General features: G+C 41.6%; 1 protein-coding gene across 5 annotated transcripts in view; it reads left to right on the top strand.

The window, feature by feature from the left end:
* Window positions 1-6,057: 6,057 nt before the first annotated feature.
* Window positions 6,058-22,261, top strand: part of JADE3 (jade family PHD finger 3) — a 74,799-nt gene continuing 58,595 nt past the window's right edge. The window contains exon 1 of one of the 5 annotated variants that reach the window (XM_064143491.1): window positions 6,058-6,137. The gene's annotated coding sequence lies outside the window, so the exon portion shown is untranslated. Of the gene's footprint in view, window positions 6,138-6,258; window positions 6,334-6,749; window positions 6,828-8,079; window positions 8,139-22,261 lie in introns of those variants that run through there. The other 4 variants (XM_064143490.1, XM_064143492.1, XM_064143489.1 and 1 more) reach the window with 4 other exon arrangements.

Raw genomic sequence — 22,261 nt, 5'->3', positions numbered from 1 at the left:
GAACTGTGTTCTTGCTGAAACAGGTGCTAGAAGGCAGCTCTGTGGAGGTCTACCCTGTCTTCTGGACTTCACAGAGCTTGCAGTATGAGCTATAGAAATTTGGTGACAATAAAAATTCCTGAAAAAAATAGTAATTTGTATTGCCAGCCTGGAAGTTTTTCTTAAAGCTGTCTAGTCTGAATGCTGTCTCTCAACGCAACCATCTACGTATTGGGAAAAATTTACAAGCATCAAACCTGGTAAAAGCAGGATGTATAGGAGGCTTCACTGAATAGTTGGGAGTCGCAGTGTGTGAACAGGCCAAACATTAGTATCTTGATGTCCAGTTTGATAGAAGTATGCCTTTTGCTGTTTTCATCTCTTCAGAATTACTTGTTGGCCACAGGACTGTCGATGGTAGTGTTTGTGGTCATGTAGTCTTCGTGGTCATGTAGTCTTCGTGGTGCATATGTAGTCATTGCTAGTTTTGAGTAAGACAGAAGAAGAGGAGGGGAAAGTGGGAGAAACTTAAAATCTCTTAAGTTTTCTCAGTACACACAGGAAAACATGCAGCTTCTCATTCCTATTTTTTTTTTTTAAATGACTTGAGCGACAATCCCCAGCTATGTATAACTTTATGGCTTGAGTAGCTTCCTAGAACATGCTAAGCCGTGTGAATAGCATCTGTCAAGTAGGACCCATCATCTTTCCAGTTGCATGAGACTTTAAAATTTCCAATGTTGTAAAGTATCTAAGTGATTTCTCAAATACATGTGGATTTCACAGTATCACACAGTATCACCAAGGTTGTAAGAGGCCTCATAGATCATCAAGTCCAACCCTTTACCACAGAGCTCAAGGCTAGACCATGGCACCAAGTGCCACGTCCAGTCCTGCCTTGAACAGCTCCAGGGATGGATCACCTCCCCTGGCAGCCCATTCCAGTGTCCAATGACTCTCTCAGTGAAGAACTTTTCTCCTCACCTCAAGCCTAAATCTCCCCTGGCGCAGCCTGAGGCTGTGTCCTCTTGTTCTGGTGCTGGCCACCTGAGAGAAGAAAGCAACCTCCTCCTGGCCACAACCACCCCTCAGGTACTTGTAGACAGCAATAAGGTCACCCCTGAGCCTCCCCCTCTCCAGGCTAAACAATCCCAGCTCCCTCAGCCTCTCCTCGTAGGGCTGTGCTCGAGGCCTCTCACCAGCCTCGTCGCCCTTCTCTGGACACGCTCAAGCATCTCAATGTCCTTCCTAAACTGGGGGGCCCAGGACTGAACACAGTACTCAAGGTGTGGTCTAACCAGTGCAGAGTACAGGGGCAGAATGACCTCCCTGCTCCTGCTGACCACACCATTCCTGATGCAGGCCAGGATGCCACTGGCTCTCCTGGCCACCTGGGCACACTGCTGGCTCATGTTCAGGTGGGTATCAATCAGCACCCCCAGATCCCTCTCTGTCTGGCTGCTCTCCAGCCACTCTGACCCCAGCCTGTATCTCTGCATGGGGTTGTTGTGGCCAAAGTGCAGCACCCTGCGCTTGGAGCTATTGAATGCCATGCATCCTTTCATTAAAACTGCTACAGATAGTTTGTCCTTAAAAGCATCTGGTAAAGTTGATAGGAAATTACAGTGGGATTAAGAAGCTCTTGAACAGTGTTTAAATGAGTGTTTGTCTGATGTTCCAAAACTATGACGACTTAAAGTAATACACTGTTACAGATTCTACCTGAATGATAATGCTAAATTTAAGCCTGGACACCTTTGCTGTACTGGGAGCTCGAAGAACTCTGTCTCTGATGTCTATCTCAGCTTTACCAACTGAATTTTATCACAAGTATCATAGTCATGAAGACCTTTTTCAGAGTCATGTGAGAATCCCCACCTTAATTTTTAGGTACCTTTTGCCCTTGTGATAGTGAAGAAAACTTCAGTTTTTGTTAGCTGTTTGAACCATTAAATGTATGTGTCTCGACATTGAAAAAAAGATTGAAACTTCTGGGGGGTTGGGGAAAGGTGGAGTGCCCGTTGACTTGTGATTTTTGAGCAATGAAGAGAGCAGCACCCTTACTTCCCTGCACTTAACATGGGTGCTGGCTGCTGCACGGGAGATTTCACCCCCAACTACACACACAGTCCTGTGAAGACAGTTAAATTTCCAACTCTTTTAGGCAAGATACACAGTTTGTTTCCCACTAATAGTGCCAATACTTTTTTCCTCACTAATGTTATAAGATGTAGCCTTTGATTCTATTTTGTTATGTACTTGCATGCATTTAAGGTACAGAGCCAACACATTTTGAAAGCTGCGGGCAATTCTCTCCATTCTGTGTTACTGTCTTAGAAGGAGAAAGATAAATCAAAGATCTCCCTAAGCACAAAACTTTGAACTTGTCAGGTACTGGGAGCTGAAGCTGGCACATTTTGCTCTAAAGAGAGCAAATACTTCATGATTTTGGAAGTACTCTTTTCCCCTCTTTTTATTGCTTGAGTGTGCTGATCTTTTTATAAGGGGAGACCTTCCCCCCATTTCTGAAGTACCTCCATAAAAAACACTTCAGGAGCTGCTTTTTTAAAAGGTTCTGGAGATTAAATGGAAGGGCTGTGCTATGACCTGAGGGCATCTTTTGATAGCTGCCAACAGGTGCTAAAGGATTGGATTCAGTGTTAAAGACAATCTTTTGAAGCTGCGAGTGCTCTTCGCTTCTGTTTGTATCAGAAATGGAGAGCTTAAAGACCGCTAGCTACCCTTAGATGAGTTTCTGGTTTGCCTTTTTTTTTCCCCCAGCTGAAGAATGAAAGTTATTCCACAATGATGACTCTCTCGCTTGCAAGGGGGTGTCTGTGCTTTTGGTAGCACCTCAATTTTGCGTATTGTGAAAGGAAAATAAGGGAGGTGAGCTTTTTCTGTCTCTCCCCCGTAACTGCCAATGCTCGCTCTAGTTTCAAGGATGTTGTATAAGGGCTCCTTCAGTGGTATCTGTTCTACTTCTGAAGCGAGCTTTGTGCAGCATCTACACCTTTTAAATAAAGGTGGTGTACCCGGCTTTGGTATCTGTATTTCTTTTTATCAGAGTCAACTGGAATCGTTACCTGTGCAGGCTTTTATATGCAGATTTGAGAATGCTGCAAATGCTGGAGATAAGGGGTATGAATTAACCTCCCATGCCCTTCTTGTTCTTATTTCTCCCTCACAGCTCCTCCATGACAATATGGGATGTTTGTTGTCCTTCTCTAGCAAACCAGAAATAGGTTTGTAGAAAAAAAATGCTTTTCTGTCAAAATTCTGAGATGGGTCTAGGTATTTCATTTAGAGATGCTTCTTTTGTAGCTCCAGTTTATGTTAAACTCTGTTTGATCTTCTCAGACATTAAACATTACTTCAGTGCGACTTTCTTAATACCCTAATACAGTATGGACAGCCTTTGTGCAGCACAATGACTTGGTTCAATTTGGGCATGGTATAGATATTGTATTATCCTGACCCTATCTCTTATACTTGTAGTTTTCACAGCATTCCTCCCTTGGCAAGACTTGATGTTTGTGCTATATTTTATCAACAAGTTAACATCTGGCTTTGTAAATTCCTTATATTCTCTAGGTGCATGAGAGCATCTGTAGTTCATCCTTTCTTGAGAAAATGTGGGAACTGTGTTGCATATGTCTTTGAAAAGAACAACAGTGTACAATCTGCTTCATATTTATTCATCATGCTAGGGTGTTCCTAAAGAAATGCATAGTGAATATAAACGTAGTTCTTCATAAATTCTTACCAACTGGTAAATAGTTTGCTCAGAGTTACACAGCATGAGATAACAGAAGATCTATTTTCACATAAAAGCATTTATTGAAATTAGCCCCACAGGTTTTCCATGTCACCTGTTTTTTGGCTGTGAGCCCACCCCATACAGCTATGGATTTACTATAGAAATAGAGATTTGTATATTGTCTTTTCCTGACATGTGGTAGCCAGTGCAGGGGGTGTGTGTGATTTCAGGCATGAGAAAGGAAGACAGCTGCACAACACCTTTCTCAGGTTGGGCTGCGTCTGCTCCTGATGAGGTCATTCATGTATAAAGTAAACTGGCAGGAAATCTCTGATAGGCATGTTTCCTTCACTGACGGGAATTTGTGTTCTTCTTTGTTCTTCAGGATGATGGGTACTTTAAACACTACATATATACACTCTAAGCAGGTTTCATGAACACACAAAAATTAGAAATAGTTTTAAAATTCAGATGAAGATATTGGTACTTGGTGTTTCTATTTAACTCAATCGAATTTTAAATTCCTTTTGATTAGAGAATGGGTCTTTGTAGTGCATGGTCTTAATTTTACCACTGTGATTCCTCTTCATTTAGGGCTTCAAATCTCTTCTGTGTCTTAACAATTAATATTACCTACCCTGCTGCCTTGACCATCCAGCTTCATACAGACTGCACAGGTCACGGTAGTGGTAACATTCTTGGTATTTTCCTTTAATGTTGTGGTTTTCTGAAGCTGCTCAGTGTTTCCCTGGCAAGCATATATTAATGAATAGAAGGCAAATGAAGTGATCACTGATGTGTAAAGGAAGTCATACGTGTTTGGTTGCGGTCTAACTGCATTTGTAGAAAGTTACACTTCATATTGTGTGCAGGAATATTAACCATCTGTTCTAAAGAAAAGAACTGTAGAGGCTTTTTAAAAGCAGGTAATAGATTCATGGAGTTCTTTCCAGTGGTGATTTACAGTCGGAAGCCTACACAGATTCAGTGAAAGTTAACATAGGCCAAGTACTTGGAGAAGTGATCTGTCAAGGGTCACCAAATAGATGTGCCACATCCTGCTTGAGAAATCTGAGCAAGAAATAGTTGGAGGCTTGCAGACTAATTGAAAGAACTATATTGCTGTGGATGCTCACTTGAGACAGCAGAAATTTGATGCAGGGGGAACCATGACTTAGTGGCACAAGTGAGAGACTGTTCAGTTAGATGGAACATTTGGGCTGAAACAGTACTTTGTTTCTTATGATCTGTTTTACCTAGTCTTTTGGCTGCTGTCTGGAAACACTGTAGTAGTGGTGCTCAGGGATGCCAAACTATCTCTGCCATGGATGCTGCTCATCTCATACTTCCTATGTACTCCTTGTTGTTTTATTTTTGCTGTATGTTCTTTGTGCCTGGTCTGGAGAGAAGGACTGTATCCTCAGCTACTGTGTACATGGAGAATGGGGCTGCAGCAGCTGGAAGGTGTTCTCCAGATAATCTCTTGGCTGTGGTCCTTCTTCTAAGGAGGGAAAAAGGTGTCTGCAGAGCATTTGATTCAAGCGATACTTAGTAATAGCTGTACAGGAACTATGTGTGGGTGTGGGGCTTAATAATGGAGATTTGCAAACTGTTTGCCATCGTTTCCTTTATTCTAACTGATGCTGCCTCCTGCACTTTCTATCAAATACTGTTTTGATAGAAAGCGAACTCCCTTACTGGCCAAACACCTCACCCTGCTGGCTGGTCAAAAGCAGCCTTCGTGTAAGACTTTATCACATCGTTTTACATGCTGTGCCATTTGTGTGAACGGTCTCAATTTAGAACAGAACCAAGCAGGGATGGTGCCCTCAGAAGCTGCTGGAATGCAGCCACCTCTGCCCTAGTCCCAGAGTTGGGTTGCGATAGCCGATAGCTGTGGGGATACAAGCCAGGCCTTATTTTGCCTGTGGTCTACACTCGACCCCTTGTTACCTCAGCCCTGACGTCTGCCAGAAGGGCTGAAAGCGAGGCCTTCCCCTCAGGCCCCTTCCCGCCCACCCGCCGAAGTGGGGGCAGGCTCTGCCGGCGCAGCTGGCAGGAAGGCCCGGCGCGGGCAGGGAGGGAAGGGGAAGAGGCGGGGCCTGCAGCCCAGCAGTGTCAATAATACAATAGGGCTCTTGTGCGGCCGCCGCCGGAGGAGGAGCGGGGTTGGGGCCTGGCGGCGGGCGTGCCGAGCAGCCGGCACGCAGGGCGGGAGTCGCCGCCGGCCACGGGCCCGGGCGGGCGGGCGGGCAGAGGCGATGCGCGCCGGCGCGGGACGGCAGCAGGAACAGCAGCCGCCGCCGCGGCAGGAGCGCCAGCCCTGACGGCCGCGGCCGCCCACGCCGGCGAGCAGGAGGCGGCGGCGCGCCGGGCCGTGCCGTGCCGGCGGCGGGAGGTGAGCGCTGCCCGGGCTGCCCGCATGGAGGCGGGGCGGGGGGCGGGCACCGGGCCGCCGGGGCCGCCGCGCCGGGCCTGTGCGCGGGGGAGGCGCCGGGCCTGCGGCGCGCGGGAGGCGGCGGCATTTGGCGCCAAGGCCAGGCAGGAGCCGGAGGAAGCAGCGGTGGACGGGTGGGAGACGGCAGGTCCTGCGGGTACGTGAAATGTCGCGGGGGCGCGGAGCCGGGTCCAGAGTGTCTGCCTGCCACGGCCCGACCACCAGTGTCTTTTCGGGCGCTGCGGCGGGCCGCCTGTCCGGCGTGGGCGCTGCGGCCCCGGCCGCGTCCGGAGGGAAAAGTTGCGGTGGTTTTACCGCCCTATTGGAGTCGAGCTGCCGCTCCGCCCCCGCACTTGCCAGGCTGTGCCCGCGAGGGGCAGCAGGGGCAGGGCGGCGGCGGCGGCCCCCGGCGAAGCGCCCTTTTGTTCGCCGCAGCCCGAGAAGGCGGCGACCCGCCGGTGCCCGAGCCGGCAGGGCCCTGCGGAGCGTGGCTGGGCGTGGCGGGCGGGCGAACAGACAGCCGGGCAGACAGTCCGCCAGGCGCTTGTCCGCTGCCGAGCACCGCTCCGGCAGCATGTCGAGGAACTTGCTAGAACAGAGTTTGACAATGAAGCGGTAGCGCAGCCCTGCCTCGGCCCCCGCGCCTCTGAGGTAAGTTTGATCCCGGGCGAGCGGGCGCACACAGCACCCCAGTGCACCTCGTCCTTGTAACGATAGGGACGAGAGGATCCTGACTTTGATTCTGCATTATCAAATCTTCCTCCCTCGCACGGTGTTTGCGTTAGCGTTGTTTGTCTGTGTGCAAAGGCATGACTTCTTTTTACGGATTAGTGACTATCAGTATGGTTTGCGGCCAAGGATGTAGCAAAAGTAGCACTTGTAAATTGTGTTAGGATTAGTGGGATAATTTGGTACAGGACACCTTAAAATACAACTTACTGGAAAGAATAATTGCTGCTTTTTCTAATTTTTAACTACAGTTCTATTATGAAGAGCACTTACAGTTGTTTGAAGAGTTCAGGTATTGTTCACAAATTGCTGTAATAAGTGCTTATGTACTTTAATTAAAATATCACTAAATTAGTGCTGTACTTTAAAGCCTTATGTTTTTTTTTCCACGTTCAGAAGTGGATACTAGAGACAGCATCTAGTTGTGATTAGAAATCCTGTAATTAAAATACAGTGGAAACGTGAAAGCTATTGTGCCTCTCAGTTAATGCAAAAGAGCCTTTGCACTAAAACTGAAAGATTGAAGAGAACTGTATTTTGTCTCGGTGTATGCGAAATATGTGTATGTTTTATGTGCAGCCAACTTTTTACGTCATGTTGGTGCACGCTGTGGACTGTTCTGCAGAGCATCTCAAGCACACCTGCTAATCTCTCTAGATCAAGACCGTATCTTAGTGATGTTTAGAACTAACCTGAAAATGTGAGAGTTGGATGAGTTTAGAGAAGAAAGGGTGACTTGGATGAAGGCATGGTAGTGTAACTGTTAAGCCTGCTGCAGAGTTCCTTAGCAGGATGTTAGAAAAGCCTTCACTTATGTTTATTGAAGGGAGAAAATGCTATTTGAAGCACTCTTAGTTAAGAAAGTGCCTTTTCAAATTAAAAGCAAGTTAGTGTTTTTGTCATCCAGAGTTTTGGTTTTGTGTTTTGTGAGTATGGGGTTTTTTTTGCCTTTTTTTTTTTTTTAATTCAGCTGAACTTTCTGTCCTCTTTCTAGGCTGAACTTTATGTATTCTGGTTTTAATGCAAAAGAGAAAAAAGATTTCTTATGGAAAAGCTGGACTTTAGATGCAGTAGAAGTCATCAGAATAATGAGAGCTGTTTCAATTACCTGTCTTTCATTTAATGTTTCCTCTTTCTAGGTTCCTTTTATGGAACAGGCCTCCCTTCCTCCCCCAGCAGGAAAAATTCCCCTGAGTTCCTGAGTTGGGTCAGTCAGCACAACTGCAGTGTTTGGTTAGTGTGGTTTGGGTTTTTGTTGGTGTTTTGTTTTTTATTTTCTGTTATTGGCATTAAATAGATACAGCAGGTACCTGCAAAAAATTGCAGGCTAGCTGATGAAGGAACATATGCAATGGTGTTTATTGGCAAAGATGCATGTTCATTTGGGATCTCATTAAAATTGTGAAAATCGGTGGTGAATCTAAAAGCCTGAGCTACAGGATCTCAGTGTATTACAATAAACCCAGAATTTTACTTCCTCTGGTTCTGTAGGCTTTCTGTTGCAGAAAATGAAGAAGTTTACATCTGCGATTTATTGGGATGTTTGAGATTGTTGGGGGCTTTTGCTGTTGATTTAAAAAGATGAGTAATTTTTCATAGAGCTGGATGGTTTGCTTATGAAGGAGGACTTAGAAAGCCTGCTTGGCTACAACTGAGTAGTATTTTAACCTGTACAGTTATATATATACATACACATATATTTATATATATACACACACGCATATATATATGTGCACATAAACAGGCATGTGTGTTGTCACTGTGGTAGATACTATGTATCAAGTGTTGTAGAGGGTTTATTCCAAAGAGCTTGGTGCAGCTGACCTGTGGGATGTCTTGACTTGTGACCTGACCTCTTGGCTGGTATGATTGCAGGTGTTGAAGGCCGTGGTAAGAAGTGAAGTTAAATTCTGCACAAGTTGCTCTGAGTTAGATTTTGAAATGAATGCCCCTTCAATGATCACTTTGGTCTATTTAGGTAGCTGAATTCAATCTTTGAAATTAATTTTTTACTGTCGTGCTCCAGAGAGTAGAGAGCACAGCAGGATGTCTGTATATCTGGTTAGCTCAGTGAGAACTGGGATATATCCAGAGTGGAAACATGTATCCATTTTTGTAGTATGTCTTTTCATCTATAGATGAAAATGTTACATAAACCTCTGTTTTTATTGTGTGTTATTCTTCTCTAGAAGTCTCCTTTAGAAGCTGGTATGTGATTTAGTGGGTTATTACCTGAATGGGGTTGATAGTATATTGTTATGCCCACTGCATGGGACAATTTAGTAACAAAGAATGTTGTATTTTACTTGAATGTGAAAGTTAATGTTCTATTAAATGTGGGTATCATTCTCTGAATGTATTTTATAACCAAAAACTTTCCATTTTGTCTGGTTTTTAATTGGTAACTTTTTGTGTTATAGACAGAAACGGATTTAGCTAAAACCTTCCATTTGATCATGCCAGCTTAATCTCTCTCCTCACTCCTGCCATTTTTGCAGGTGCTACAGTTAAGGGAACTTGGGGATTTCTGAATTTCTGGAGAGGGGAACCCTGTCTCTATACTCATGTGGCATTTCTCTTTTCAGAAGATTTTCAGTGCTTGTAACACTTGAGGCTTCATGTAATTGGAGACATAAATGCAATTTTGACATAACTTGTTAGTTTCCATTTTAAGTCAAGTAATAGTAGCTCTTACCAGGGATATTTATGTACTGGAAGCCAACAGATGCTATTTGCATCTTGAAGAGCTGATGTATAAAACGTTATGTCAGGGCCTTGGCTGGCTTTGTGCTGGCAAAGGCTGGGTCAGGTGGGAGTGGGAGATGCCAGAGATCTGTAGGGCTTGATGGCATCTCTGAAAAGTGAGATAATTATATGAAACTGTATTTTATCACAGATCTTATTTTAACTTCATGCTACTACTTAAAACAGAGTGATAGAGGTGACTTCTTTTATTTTGCTTTTATATATTTAGCTGATTTTAAATTAATGCTGCTATTTAAAATAAAAAGAGCTGGAGAAGTGACTTTTACATTTATTCATGTTAAATGATCACATGACCACTTCAAAATAATTACTTCTTTAATACTATCTTTTAGCTTCAACTGCACGTTTGATGTTCAGAGCTCCTAAAAAGTGTTTTTATAGATACTGGTTTTATTGGTGTTTCAACTTATGTCAGCTGTAAGATGGTATCTGCAGAAATGTTTTAGAAGTGTAATTTGACAGTCTGGGTGTTGACTTCTGCAGAGAGATTTCTGTGTAATCACTAATCACCTCCCTGTTTCCCTGGGCTGTTCACTCTTTCATACTTACTTCCACCCTTCTCTGGGTGGCATCTGACTTTTTCCTGTATCTAAGATCTTTATTTCAATCTGTAGGTGACCAAGAATTTGGGGATTAGAGTAGTCTGGGATGTGTGATCCTGGGCCTAATGACAGCTCCTGCATTTGTAGAGCTGTAACATAAGCTTTACTTAGATTTAAAGAAATGGCAAAGACCTTGAGCTGCAAGCATGGCTGTGGAGGCTCCCCGGGCACTTGTTAAGTCACCCTGTTCAGAGGAGCAGGAGAAGGTGGGAGAAAAAGCTTGTGACTGCTGATGCTATTTGTTACAACTTTCTCCTAGATTAAATCCTGGAATGTTTGCCTTAGCTTGTTAAACTTTGAAAACTTTTCAGTTCTTTCCTTCTTTAAAGTACACCTGTTAAGAGTATTAGATTACAGAGCTGTGTTTCTTGTTTATTGAACTGAATGCTGAACATAACATATCGTGTCATTAATACCTCCCTGTGTTTTAATTAGAGCTGTAGGGAGATGTTAAAAAACAGGTTTATACACATGCTTGACTAGTTGCTAAAATGAATATGCTTCTCACACGATCTTGAGGTAATTGCCTATTATTTCACTAATCTACTGTCTAGGGCTTTCCACTCTGCCCCCTTTCTTTCTCCTTTTTAGCTTCTTTTCATATCTGCTAAAAATTCCTAACTGTGTGGTAGCCTTTGGTGAAAAGCTGGAGCTGTCATTTGTGTCCTAGAGAGCAGTTTCGCACCCGCACAAGTGGTGTGATATGCAGCAAGTCTAACAGCTTCTCAGGGTTAGTGCTGTGCAGTGGGCGAGTAGATGCTGGGATGCTTAGGATCCTCCAAAGAGGAGAGCTAGTTCCCTGCCTACCAGCTGTGCAAAGTGGAATAACAGACTAGGAGCATTTATCACAAACAGTTAATTCTGTGTGACTGTGTTACAAAGAGTTTGCCAAGCTGTGTTTCAAATTCACAGGTACTTCTGGTTTTGGAATATGCGGCTGGGTAAACAGTCAAGTTGTGGGAGGGAAACTTCTGCATAGGACATGCCTGTGTGCTAAATAGCTTTTAAATGTGATACATAGTTTATCATGTAGTACTGGATTACTAAAATTCTTTAAATAGGCAAATAAATTAGGTATCTACTACAAACGTTAGAAGTTTTTTACTGAAGATATTTTGATTGTTAGATTGGTGCAGTTTGGTTGTTAGGCTTGATATGCTGCTAGGTTGATACAGTAACACAGTAACATGGGTGTTCACAAGCACTTGCAAAACATAACTAAAGTCTGAGGATTCATTCATACCACTTAAAAATGTGAGGATTGATGTAACAGACCAGACAATTTAAAAATAATGCTTACTTTAAAGAACATGAAGATACTGAGAAAATTACTGTTTTCATTGTGGAAATACTTAAATCTTTTGTGTGTATGAAGTATAGCAGAGTAAAATGGCAGTATTTTCTTTCTTCTGTTGCATTGAAAAATCTTACATCTTGAGCTGCTGGATACAAAAATATATAGGAGAATTGTATATCCTGTCAAGGAAGGAAAAAAATTGTTGCTAGTTGAATGACTTGCATTTTTTAGTTCTCTTTCTTGTTCTCTTTTTATCTGCTTTTATTTCTTGAATATTCTTCCAGCATTAATTTGCAGGCTCTGCTACCAAAGTGGCTGTTACAGCATTCGCTGTTTCAAGTAATGCTATGTCCCATCCAGCTTTTGCCTTTAGTGGTGAAAAAAAAATAACAATGCAACCTTGTGGAGCTAGAGCACATGTGGTATGAGAGTGAGTTACGGAGATAGCCAGAAAAATGGTAGGCTCAGCAGAAGTAAAGGCAGCAGAAATACCTCTCCTACTTTTATTGGTACTTGCAAGGGAAGAGGTCTAACAGACTTGTGCTACTGTTCCTCTTTTTGTGCAAATAGACTTTTCCCAGCAGGTGCCTGAAATAGTTATAACAGGTGATTACTCTGAAATGTAAACCTTGTTAAATATTATTTGTCAGGAAGGAGGAGAAATGCGCATTTCCAGCACAGAAGATAGTTTTTGTGTTTTTTGAAGAACTGCGGACTGGTGGTGTGACAAGGGAAAGGTTACCAGTGGTCAGTGTGCTACGGTTTGATAGTGTTAGCCTTGCTTGGAGGAGTGCTAGCAACTCTTCAACTTCAGCCTAACTGGAAAGCAGTTGTGGTCTTTTGCAAAAATCAAATTAACTGTCATTTAAACAACTGAAAGGCAGATACTTAAACTTGATAATGAAGTTGCAGTCTTCCTTATGTTAACAGCATAATAATTTCCAGTGTAGCATGAAATGAGCAATCTTCAGAAGTGAAGCATTTTTGCTTGACAAATTTGAACTTGCTGCTCTGCAACAGAATGTGCTGAGAGTGAGGGAGGAACTGAAAGGTTGGTCTTAATAGAAGGTGCTTGTTTATAAGCAACAGTGTTGTAATGGCTATTAGCATACATAGGAAGTAAATTTTGCTCCTGCTTAATGGTGTCAATTCTTATGTGGAAATTGGAAATTATTTTTTAAAATAAATTTGACCATGTTGCAGAAGTTAATTTTCTACATTTTGGTTAGTGCTTCTTGGTTTCTTTGACCAAAAAAGAAAATAATGTGAAAAAAAAACCAATTTTTTTTTTAATATGTAAATTTATGCAGAATCGAAGTTTTTTAATAGATATTTTTCAAGTAGTAAGATGGTTTGGTTTTAATCACTTTTTAAATATGGCAAACTTAGAAAAAGTTTACTTACAGTGGCAGTAGAACAGGATGACTAGCAGGTTGCATCCATGTATGTTTCTGACTTGGTCTAATCAGATCTCTGCCTTTGCAGAGGTGAAAAAGCCGTGGTACAACTGCTGTCAAATACAAAGGCTTCTCCCTGAGCTCAGTGAAAGTGGAGGAGGTTAAAAATCACTTAGTGTATCACTAATTTCTGTATTCTTTTTTCTCTGTTGCTGAATATATATGGTTCTGTACTAGATCTGATGTGTGATGTTTTTATTATTCTTCCTGTATAAATGCCATAAATCTTCAGAAGGTGGGACATAAATTATTAGAAAGCTTATACTCCTGGCAAGTGGCTCAATATCAGTCAGAGCCCCATGACTTCTGTTACGAGGATTAATCTGTTTTAAGTGCTGTTTTAGATCCTTTCTTAGGCATCTTCCATGTACATGTTCTAGATTTTCAGAAGCCTGTCTATGTAACAGCCAACAGGGATGTGCATTAGTTTAGATGGCTGAAGTCTAATAGCTTTTGCAGGTACCATTTCACTGTTTTCATAAGATTATTAAAATGAATTTGTTCTCTGCGTCTTGGCTTCTGCATGCTTGACTTCCACATTTCACATACTTTGCTTTTGAGGTATGGATGGATTAGAAGTCGAAAAAAGCACCTCAAATAAATTGAAAAAAGAAAAGAAGGGGGAAAAAAAGCCTCACGTGAACACAACAACTTGAACATGATTTATAGTTCCTACTTATCTCTCCCAGGCATGTCTTTGATGTCTTTGTAGTCTTCTGTTGGCTGTCCCCTCTTCTTTTTGCCTTGACTTCCCTCCTTTTTCTTATTGGAGAAGATAGTGTTTCTAGTGACTGTCTCACAGTCTTCTTGGCACCCTATAAATCAGCAAGGTCAAATTAAATTTATCTCCTATACCTGACTCTGGACATGATGGACTTCCAGATTGTTTACAGTTGGCCTGAAAATGTTTTGGCAGACCACAGGGCATTCTCTTTTTGATAAGATTTGTGTAGGTGTGCTAGGTCTGATAAAGAGGAGCTTTTCCCTCATCAGAATTTTTACGTGAGGTGTTGTGTTTAGTTTTGTTTTTTTTGTGGGCTTGCATAGAATAGAATCATCATCATCATATATGTGTTTATGTAAAAGCATCATGCACTGAAAAGCTGTATTTTTTAAATATTCATAGAAAGTAAGATATTCATGCTATAACACTTTTTTCAGTGAATGCTTGTATTGGTATGATTAGTATTTTATTTGTGTATTCAACTAAAACTGTTCTTATGTGTATATACACATATGTAAATTGTGCTTGGTTAAGCAAGTTGAATCTGTATGTTTGACTTGAAATTGTTGATATGTGTTCTAAACAGATAATATGTATTTTTCAAAATCAGATTTCTGTGTTTCAGGATGAACTGCTTAGAAAAACAAGATAGCAGCAAAACATTGGCTTAGTTGAGTAACTTTTCAAAATGCTTGAAAGTAGCCAAAGATAAATAATTTGTCAAATCCTTTTAAAACATTTTGTACCCTACAATTTTTTGCCAGTTTCTTTCCTCCTTGAAATGATTGTAGGGTATCCACATTAAGATACTTCAGTCAAAGAAACCAAGTTTTCTAGCTATTTGAAGGTGTTGCACCGCTCTAAATATGTTATAATGGTCAGATTAGCCATACACATTTAATTTTAAAGACATGGCAATAGTGTCGACCACTGCACAAGGACTAAGTTGAGCCTGCTTCACTCTTGTTATCAGACTTCTGTGGCCATAATAAAATATCTTTAGATTTTTCCTTTAGAGTTTTTAATGTCACATTATGCTGTGCTGTAGCACCTCTGCCTGTTCATGGTCTCTTATAGACTCCTAGATATTTAATCAGTCAGAATTGTGGGGTTAATTGTAAAATGACAGCTCTCAAAGGAGAAAGTCAGCTCCTGTGTTTACTTTTGCAGTTGAGTTTTCTAGAACTTGACAGGATTATAGAAGTTTTTGTGCTTTGTGTAAGCAGGAGTAATGTGAAGTTCTTGGGTAGCAAACCTATTAAGGCAACTTTTGTTTTTACTTTTTGGATTTGGCATGTGTAGCACAGGAGATCTGGGTGTCGTTTGTGTGCCCAAAGAGCAGAAATGCCAGTGTGTGGTGCAGGACAGTGTTGCCTGCTGTCTTCTTCAGAAGCCTGTCTCTACATACAGTTTAACCCCATGCTAAACAATGCTTTAAAGCTTTGCCTTCATAAAAGCAACAGCTTTATATAGTGGAAGCCTTACCTTAATAAACTACAAGAAAGCATGAAGGCTTGTGTATTTATGGACAATTTAATTAAAGGTCACATTTTTCCTTTTGACAATAAACTCTTCTAGTAGGCGATGCTTTAAAGGAATAGTTGCCTTACAACTGGATCTTGCAACCCACCCATCCTTCCCCAACATATTCACATAGGAAATTTCGAGAATAAACGTGGCTTAGGAGTTTTGCTCACAAGTTCATTAGATAAATGCTTTGTTAATGTCTGGCTTTGTTTTGGCATTGACATTAATTCCTGTTGGCTCCACTGAGCCCAAAATTTCCCTGCTTGTTTCTCAGGGCTTGTCATGTGTTCTGACTGAGTGGGAATGGCTTTGGAAAAGGATTAGTTAGTTGACATTTTTCTCTTTCATAGCAGTAAAAAACCCCAAACCCTTTCTGATCGTTTAAGATCATCTTCAAGGAAGAAGTAATTCTTGGTTTCTGCTATGGAATTTGCAGCCACAAAGGATGACGTTGACGAAGTCTTGTTTACTGTGTTTTTGTGTCTGCTGTTTCAATGATTGCTGTTTGATTGTGTTCTGAGTCTTGTGTTTTGCGGTTGAAGTGCTGAGGGAGGTTATGATTTGCTGAAATGATCAGATGCCTGACCAAGAGAAAGAACAGGGAGCCTTTCCTTATGAAATCTCACAAGTATTAATGTCCCAGGTTTGGTGAAGGATTTCCGAAGTACTTAGCTAACTGTGGTGAGCAGGTGAAGTTAATGTTACTTTTTTCTTGCTCTTTGTTTTCTTCTGGGATCTGACTGAGTTAAATACTGACTAAATGTTCTGATATGAGGTGAGCTGTTTGAGGATATTTTTGTATGGCCACTGAGACCACCTTCAGTTCCAGGAAAATTCAGTATAATCACACTACTTTAAATACACAAAATCCTGGTAGTAAGATCAGCTTAAAAAATGGAAAGGGCATGTTCTGCAACCTGTTTGAACCCTTGTGTTATACCCTGGTGAGCATTAAAACTTACGTATCAGAAAAGGAGTCAAGGTCTTTTCTTCACTACTGTCATCCAGCTGTGAGTTTTCCTCCTGTAATCCAGATATAAGTTATTCTTAATGTTTTCTTTAATGCGAATCAGTTGTAGATGTTACATTTTTGTTGTTGCTTGCTTTTCCTGGTTTGGTTTTGTTGCTGGTTTTGGTGTTAGTGTGTGTGTTGTTGTTTTTTGGTGTTTTGTTGTTGTTTTTTTTTCTACTTGCATTGACCACAATAGGAACAAAGGCCCAGCAGGCTCACTTGTTTTGTAAAATCCAGCAGTGGTTTGAGGCACAAGCTTCTCCTGACACTACCCAGCAATTGGTGACCATGCTGTGAGCAAGTAGTTGAAACTAAATGGCACGTCATAGCTAGGAAAAGCCTGCACAAACTAGTCTTCCAGTGGAGCAGTGAGGTTGACCCATGGGTGTTTGTGTATTCCAGATAGGCAGCCACAGACTCCTGCAAGGGAAAGGGTCTGGGAGAAAGGCTTTGAGACTAAATCTTGATGGATGAAAAGAAGGGCTGGGGAAGTGAGGTGCAGAATAAGGGACAGCCTTTGCAGGTGCAGCAGTAGCTGAGGCCTCACTTGATGCTGAATTGGATGCTTGAAGAATGTGAAGTGAGGGGATGAGGAAGATGGGTCCAAGTACGGATCTGGTTCCCAAAGGTATCTGTTTACAGGGCTGCAAATCAGCATCATTCCCTCTTCAATATGTGGGCTGGATGCCCTGAATATGTCTGACACTTTGAGTCCTTCTGCAAAGACTTCTTTATTTGCTGCACAAGGAGTTGAAGACTTATGGGGTTTATTTCTTCTTGTTCCGGAGCCAGAGATCTAACTTTCACACATTGAACTACACAGTTTGGTATTATTTCAGTCCAAAGTCTAAATCTGGCCCCTTGTCTTTTATGTTGTCAATATGTAGAGGATCCAGTAAGAAACAGTGCTGCCTCTTTTAGTGTTTGTAACTCTTGTGTATGTGATGGAGGGATGTGACTTAACTTCAAAATGTACAAGAATAGCATGGCTGTGCCATCAGAAACATAACATCTGTTACCATGCTGTAGAAGTTAACACAGTTGGTGAATTGTTTATTTTTTTTTATTTTAAGCATAGCTGTACCCACATACAGCCACACTAAATAACGAAAATTTGCTATGGCAAAAGGTTTTTCTAAGTCACATTGGCTGCTTCTGAAATGTTTACTTGAACCTCCCTTCAGAACTTAGCATAAAAAAGCACTGCCATAAATCAGATTTAGGAAGTGTGTACAAGCACATCTGTTTAGTATAGTACATATAAGTTGAATGAGGTGGGTTGACAGCTAAAATCTGGCTGGCCAACATGTGCCTATGGCTAATGACAAGACATACAGTGTTCCCTTTCCTCAAGAACTGGCTCAATTTTTTTGGCCCCAAGTCCTTAGTAGCCTCTTTTTGCTGGTCTGCTGCTCTCAGCTCCATTCTACAGCTCTAGCACCAAAATGCTTTTCTTACTTCTACCTTTACCTCATTTTAGGTTTCACGGATTCAGGAAGCATCCTGGCAGATTCCAATACTTTTTTTTTTCACGTTTAGTAGTTCCGCTGTAGGTTTCTGCCATGTGTTTTTGTGGTCTCTTTCTGCTCTGTTAGTCTGTGTTGCATTCCTTAACATTTCATCCTGAAAAAGAAGAGCATGTACCTGAACTGTTGTGCTGTCCCCGTGTGCAGCTGTGCACTGTAGTGTTCCTTGGTGTACATACATCTGCTTCAGTCTTTGATGTAGGGATATGTGATAAGAGTGGAATAACTACTTGGAATTGTTTTGCTCTCACCAGCTCTCAGTAATATGCATGTGTGCTGTGGAATAGTTAATGCACAGTACTTTTTGCTCCACAGCCACGTGTCTGTGTGACTAGGTGCAGACTTCAGTGCAGAAAAGCTGAACAAAGTGCTTTGCGCAGTCCTCCTCTTTAGACTTGGGTCCCATTTGGTACTGCCTTGATCTTGGGCCAGCTTGAGAAAGGCTGAGCTGAAGCATGTTGTCTTGGCAGTGTAGCTACCAGGACTCTTGTCCAATCTTTGTTTAAGCATCAAGAGCCGCAGCCTCCAATCCTTCCCCTGGGAACATGAACCGGCAGTTCTTACTGTCAGGACACTTTCTTAATGCTAAGCCTAAATATTTTTTTTCCTTAGATTTATCATTTCTGATCTTTTACAGACTCATGCCTTTGTTTCACTCATGTTAGTTTACTACTGGTATCTGAAGAGTATGAACAGCTTTATGCACACCTTAGGTTATGTGTTAAATCATATGTGTGTGTTGGTCTAAGTAGCTTTTCTCTGTAAGGGCAGTTGTTTTGGCTCTTGGTTAGCTTTTTTTTGTGTGTGTATGTTGACTATATTGTGTAACAAGTAATTTCAAGCAACGAGTAAGAAGTTTTGAGTATTTTGCAGAATGGCTGGCACTGTAGACTGACTAACTGCTGTGCTGGGTCACCATCTGAGTGCCTAGGGGCCCAGGACTTCAGAGCATTTCATAAAATGGCTTGACATTGCTTGTTAGTTGCCTTATGAAGCCTAACCTTCTAGACATCCCGCTGCATTGTTTGGCTGAAAAGAGAGTAATCCACTGTGGGAAATTGTTTTCCCAGCAAATTTTAATTGGTTGCTGGGAATTGCTAAGTCACTGTCTGTTATTAAGAATAGGCTTGTTGCTGCGTAAAGGCATAGTGAAATATTTTTGTGAGGGTGAAAATGAAGGTGTTGCAGAGTGGCAGGCTTTGCTACATGCTTTTTGTGTCTCTGATGTACTTTAAGATGAGGTGGACTATCTAGACTTTTACAATGAGATTGTAAATTTATACAGAATTACTTTCTTGGGTAAACCAATGTGGAAGAGGTAAAAATAGAGAAGCTGCTGAATACTCATTAAATTTAGCACCGTTAGAAGCTCATGAAGAAGAAGCATCAGATCACCATTTATTACATGCAAAAACTCCAAACCAGTTGTTATGAATATGAAACAAGGATTTTGGAAGAGCTTTCTTAAAGCTTAGTGACTTTATTTTCTACTTATGGTTCCTGTAGAATAAGTATTACCTGGAAGTATTGCCTGTTCCTATTACGATTTTTCCAGAGCTGTAAGGAGAAGAGTACTATTACCTTCCTGCTTCACATTGTAATTTGTAATCTGAAAATACACAGGTTTTATTTCTTTTGTTGTCTTCCTAGCATTAAAATACTGATCTGCCTTTTGTAAGAGGTCTGTGTAATATTGCTGGTAGTCCATGGGGATCTGTGTATGTGCCTTAGCTGAAACAGTCTGTAAAGATAGGAAATAATAAGATGGCTTTCTAATACATTTCTTGTACAAGCAGTTGTTACATTTGTGGTGTTATTTATTGTGAAGGAGACATGAAGTATGAAGTGTCCTAATACCAGCTTTCTAATTGAGTCTTGAAAGTAATTTGTGAGGTGGGAATTGCATAGTAGATGATGCAAGACAACACATGTTACTGGAAGCAAGATAAGGAAATATGGATTAGGTAAAATGCTCACAGGAATGTTTGGAGCTGCTTAGAAAACTGAGAGGATAGTTACTAATCAGTTTCAAGTAATGCAGGTGAATGTGAGATTTAAGTGGTCTCTCTTAGGTCCAGTATTAATTAAAACTTGCTACTAATTCCATGTGTAAAGAAATGAGGACTCATTAAATATCTGGATGACACTGTTTGGAGCCGCTTATCTGTTTGGCAATATACTTTGCATTTGTGGTGATTTTGATCAAATTTGAGCATAGAAGGAGGTTGGATGGGGCTGAGCAGAGTGCTGAGGGCCAGCTTGGATGGTGGGAGGGCTTGGTTGCACACCTGCAGGTTGACAGCAATGGGCCCAACGGCAGTAACAACTCATGACCAGGTCATGAGGCAAGAGTTGTGCCATTGCAGAAGTAAACACACTTGGAGATTTTACATAGATTAGTGACTGTCATGACAGTAAAAGACGTTTTTTCTGTAACAAGAAAAGAATATTTTCTGTGTAGGGAAGAGTTCAGTTGGAAGACTTTGCTCAGATTTGAATATCACAGCCTCACAGTATTTTTGTGTGCCCGCTCTGGAAAGGGTGGTGAAGAGCAGCAAGTAGAGGGATCAGAAATGTGAGCAAAGGTTGAAAGAACTGTGTTTTATTTAGTCAGGAGAGAGTTAAGTGTCATGTTCAAACATGAAGCTAACTGCATAAAGAAGAAAGGGTTGGTCTCTTCGGAGTCCAGTACAGAGAGAAGCCTGGTTAAAGGGCTTGAGCTGAGTCAAGGGAGATGTGTGCTTTAATTTGCAGGACAAGCTTTGCAGCAGTAAGGGTCATGCAGAGCAGAAAGGGCTCACTTGGAGAGGCTACAGAGCCTCTCTTGTGCGCAGTCTGAGCTCTTGGTCCTGTCAGTGCCCTTCTTCAGGACCACAGCAGATCTTTTTTTTCTACAAAGTCTACTTTTTTGAAAATGGCACTGCAGTGTGTGGGATGGTTAAAGAGAGAAGCAAGAAGCACCATTTTCAACCAGTGCAGTTCTTCTTTTTGAGGCTTGGCTGTTGTTAAGTATTATGGTAAATTACAGAGAGAATGATAGTATAACAGTAGTGATAGCTGCAAAAATAGGTCTTTGTTACAAATAGCTTTCTGTTGTCAAAATTTGTATTTTAAATAGTAAATCTTCCTGATCTTTTTTCCCTTGGTGATGCTTAGTTTCGAGGCAGTGGAACAGCTACTGTGCATATCTGAGTTTGGTTTTACGTGTGTGTCTAAATTTTCCTTTAGTTCTTTTGTTTTGATTTTTTTTTCTTTTCTGTTTCTTTGTGCCACAGTTTATTTAGCTGCCCCACTGCTTTCTCAAATGCACCCAGAGAATAGAGCTGTGGAGTCTAATAGCACCAATGTGTGCAGACAGGAGGGTGAGTGTATCTTGTGTGTTTGTTACCCCACCCTTAAACTAGCTGCTGATGGGGAGGTCAAGGAGTTGGCATCCTTCTGAGCTGGGGAGCACTCTTTTTGGTGTTTACCTGTTAGTGAAGAGCCTCCTGCTCATTAATTTGAGGTGAATTAGTTAATGTTTCTGAATCGGTGTTAAGAGTGATGCAGTGGTGTTTTGTGAGGTCAGCTGTCTTTCATGTTGCTTTGTTTATTGGTACATGGTTGTGGACTGAAAGTTAGGATTGGAGATTGTAACTGTGTAGTGTTAAGTGTTAGAGAAAGAATTTATGGTTGAACCTATTGGTATTTCAGAATTCATCTTGGCGTTTAACTGAGCAAACAAATGTGTTTTTAATGAAGAGTTTGAAATGTATTAGTTTTGTGGTTCAACTGGGAGGCAAAAACTGTGGGTTTGTTCACACTTAAAAGTTGTAGACCATGTTGCATTTTAATGGTGCCATTCCAGCTGCCACAACCAGGGTTTTCTTTGTGTTTCTATGGAAAACTTAGATTAAAAGAGTTCAATCAGAGTATTAAATAATTATCCCATAATGAAACATCTCATAAGAGAAATTTCTCTAAAGTCATGTTCAAAAAATTGATCCAGGCATTTGTTAATTTTTTTTTTACTTTGTCTCTTCCCTTGGCTTTTCTCATTCAGTGCATTTTGTGGGTGAGGCTCTTAGCATTTCCTATCTGGAGGGTAGAGGCAGCATTAATACTGGGTTTTGTGGCAGAGCAACAGTAAGCTTTTAAAGTAAGTCATTCCAGTCACCCCTACTTGCTGTGTCTTGGCTGAGCGCAGTTTCTGCTGCACATGTGCTGCATCCCTCTGGGTGGTGATGGAATGCTGCCATCGATGCTGGTACCGGGTGCACTTCATCTCCTGCTTATGGGCCCTGTGGATCGCCTCAGGCCATGTGTGTGGTGTCAGTGGTGGAGTATTTCTGCTTATCTCAAGCGAAAAACTCAACTCGTATATGAAGATTTATGTTTGGCAACCTCGTCTCCGATCTCCTTTGATCCACAGATCTCTCCTTACTCTAAATTGATTGCTTAATGTA

Source organism: Pogoniulus pusillus, chromosome 5, assembly GCF_015220805.1.
Source record: "Pogoniulus pusillus isolate bPogPus1 chromosome 5, bPogPus1.pri, whole genome shotgun sequence".
Classification (NCBI taxonomy): domain Eukaryota; kingdom Metazoa; phylum Chordata; class Aves; order Piciformes; family Lybiidae; genus Pogoniulus; species Pogoniulus pusillus.
Note: the sequence above shows the minus strand (reverse complement) of the source record. Positions and strands in the feature narration are given on the sequence as shown.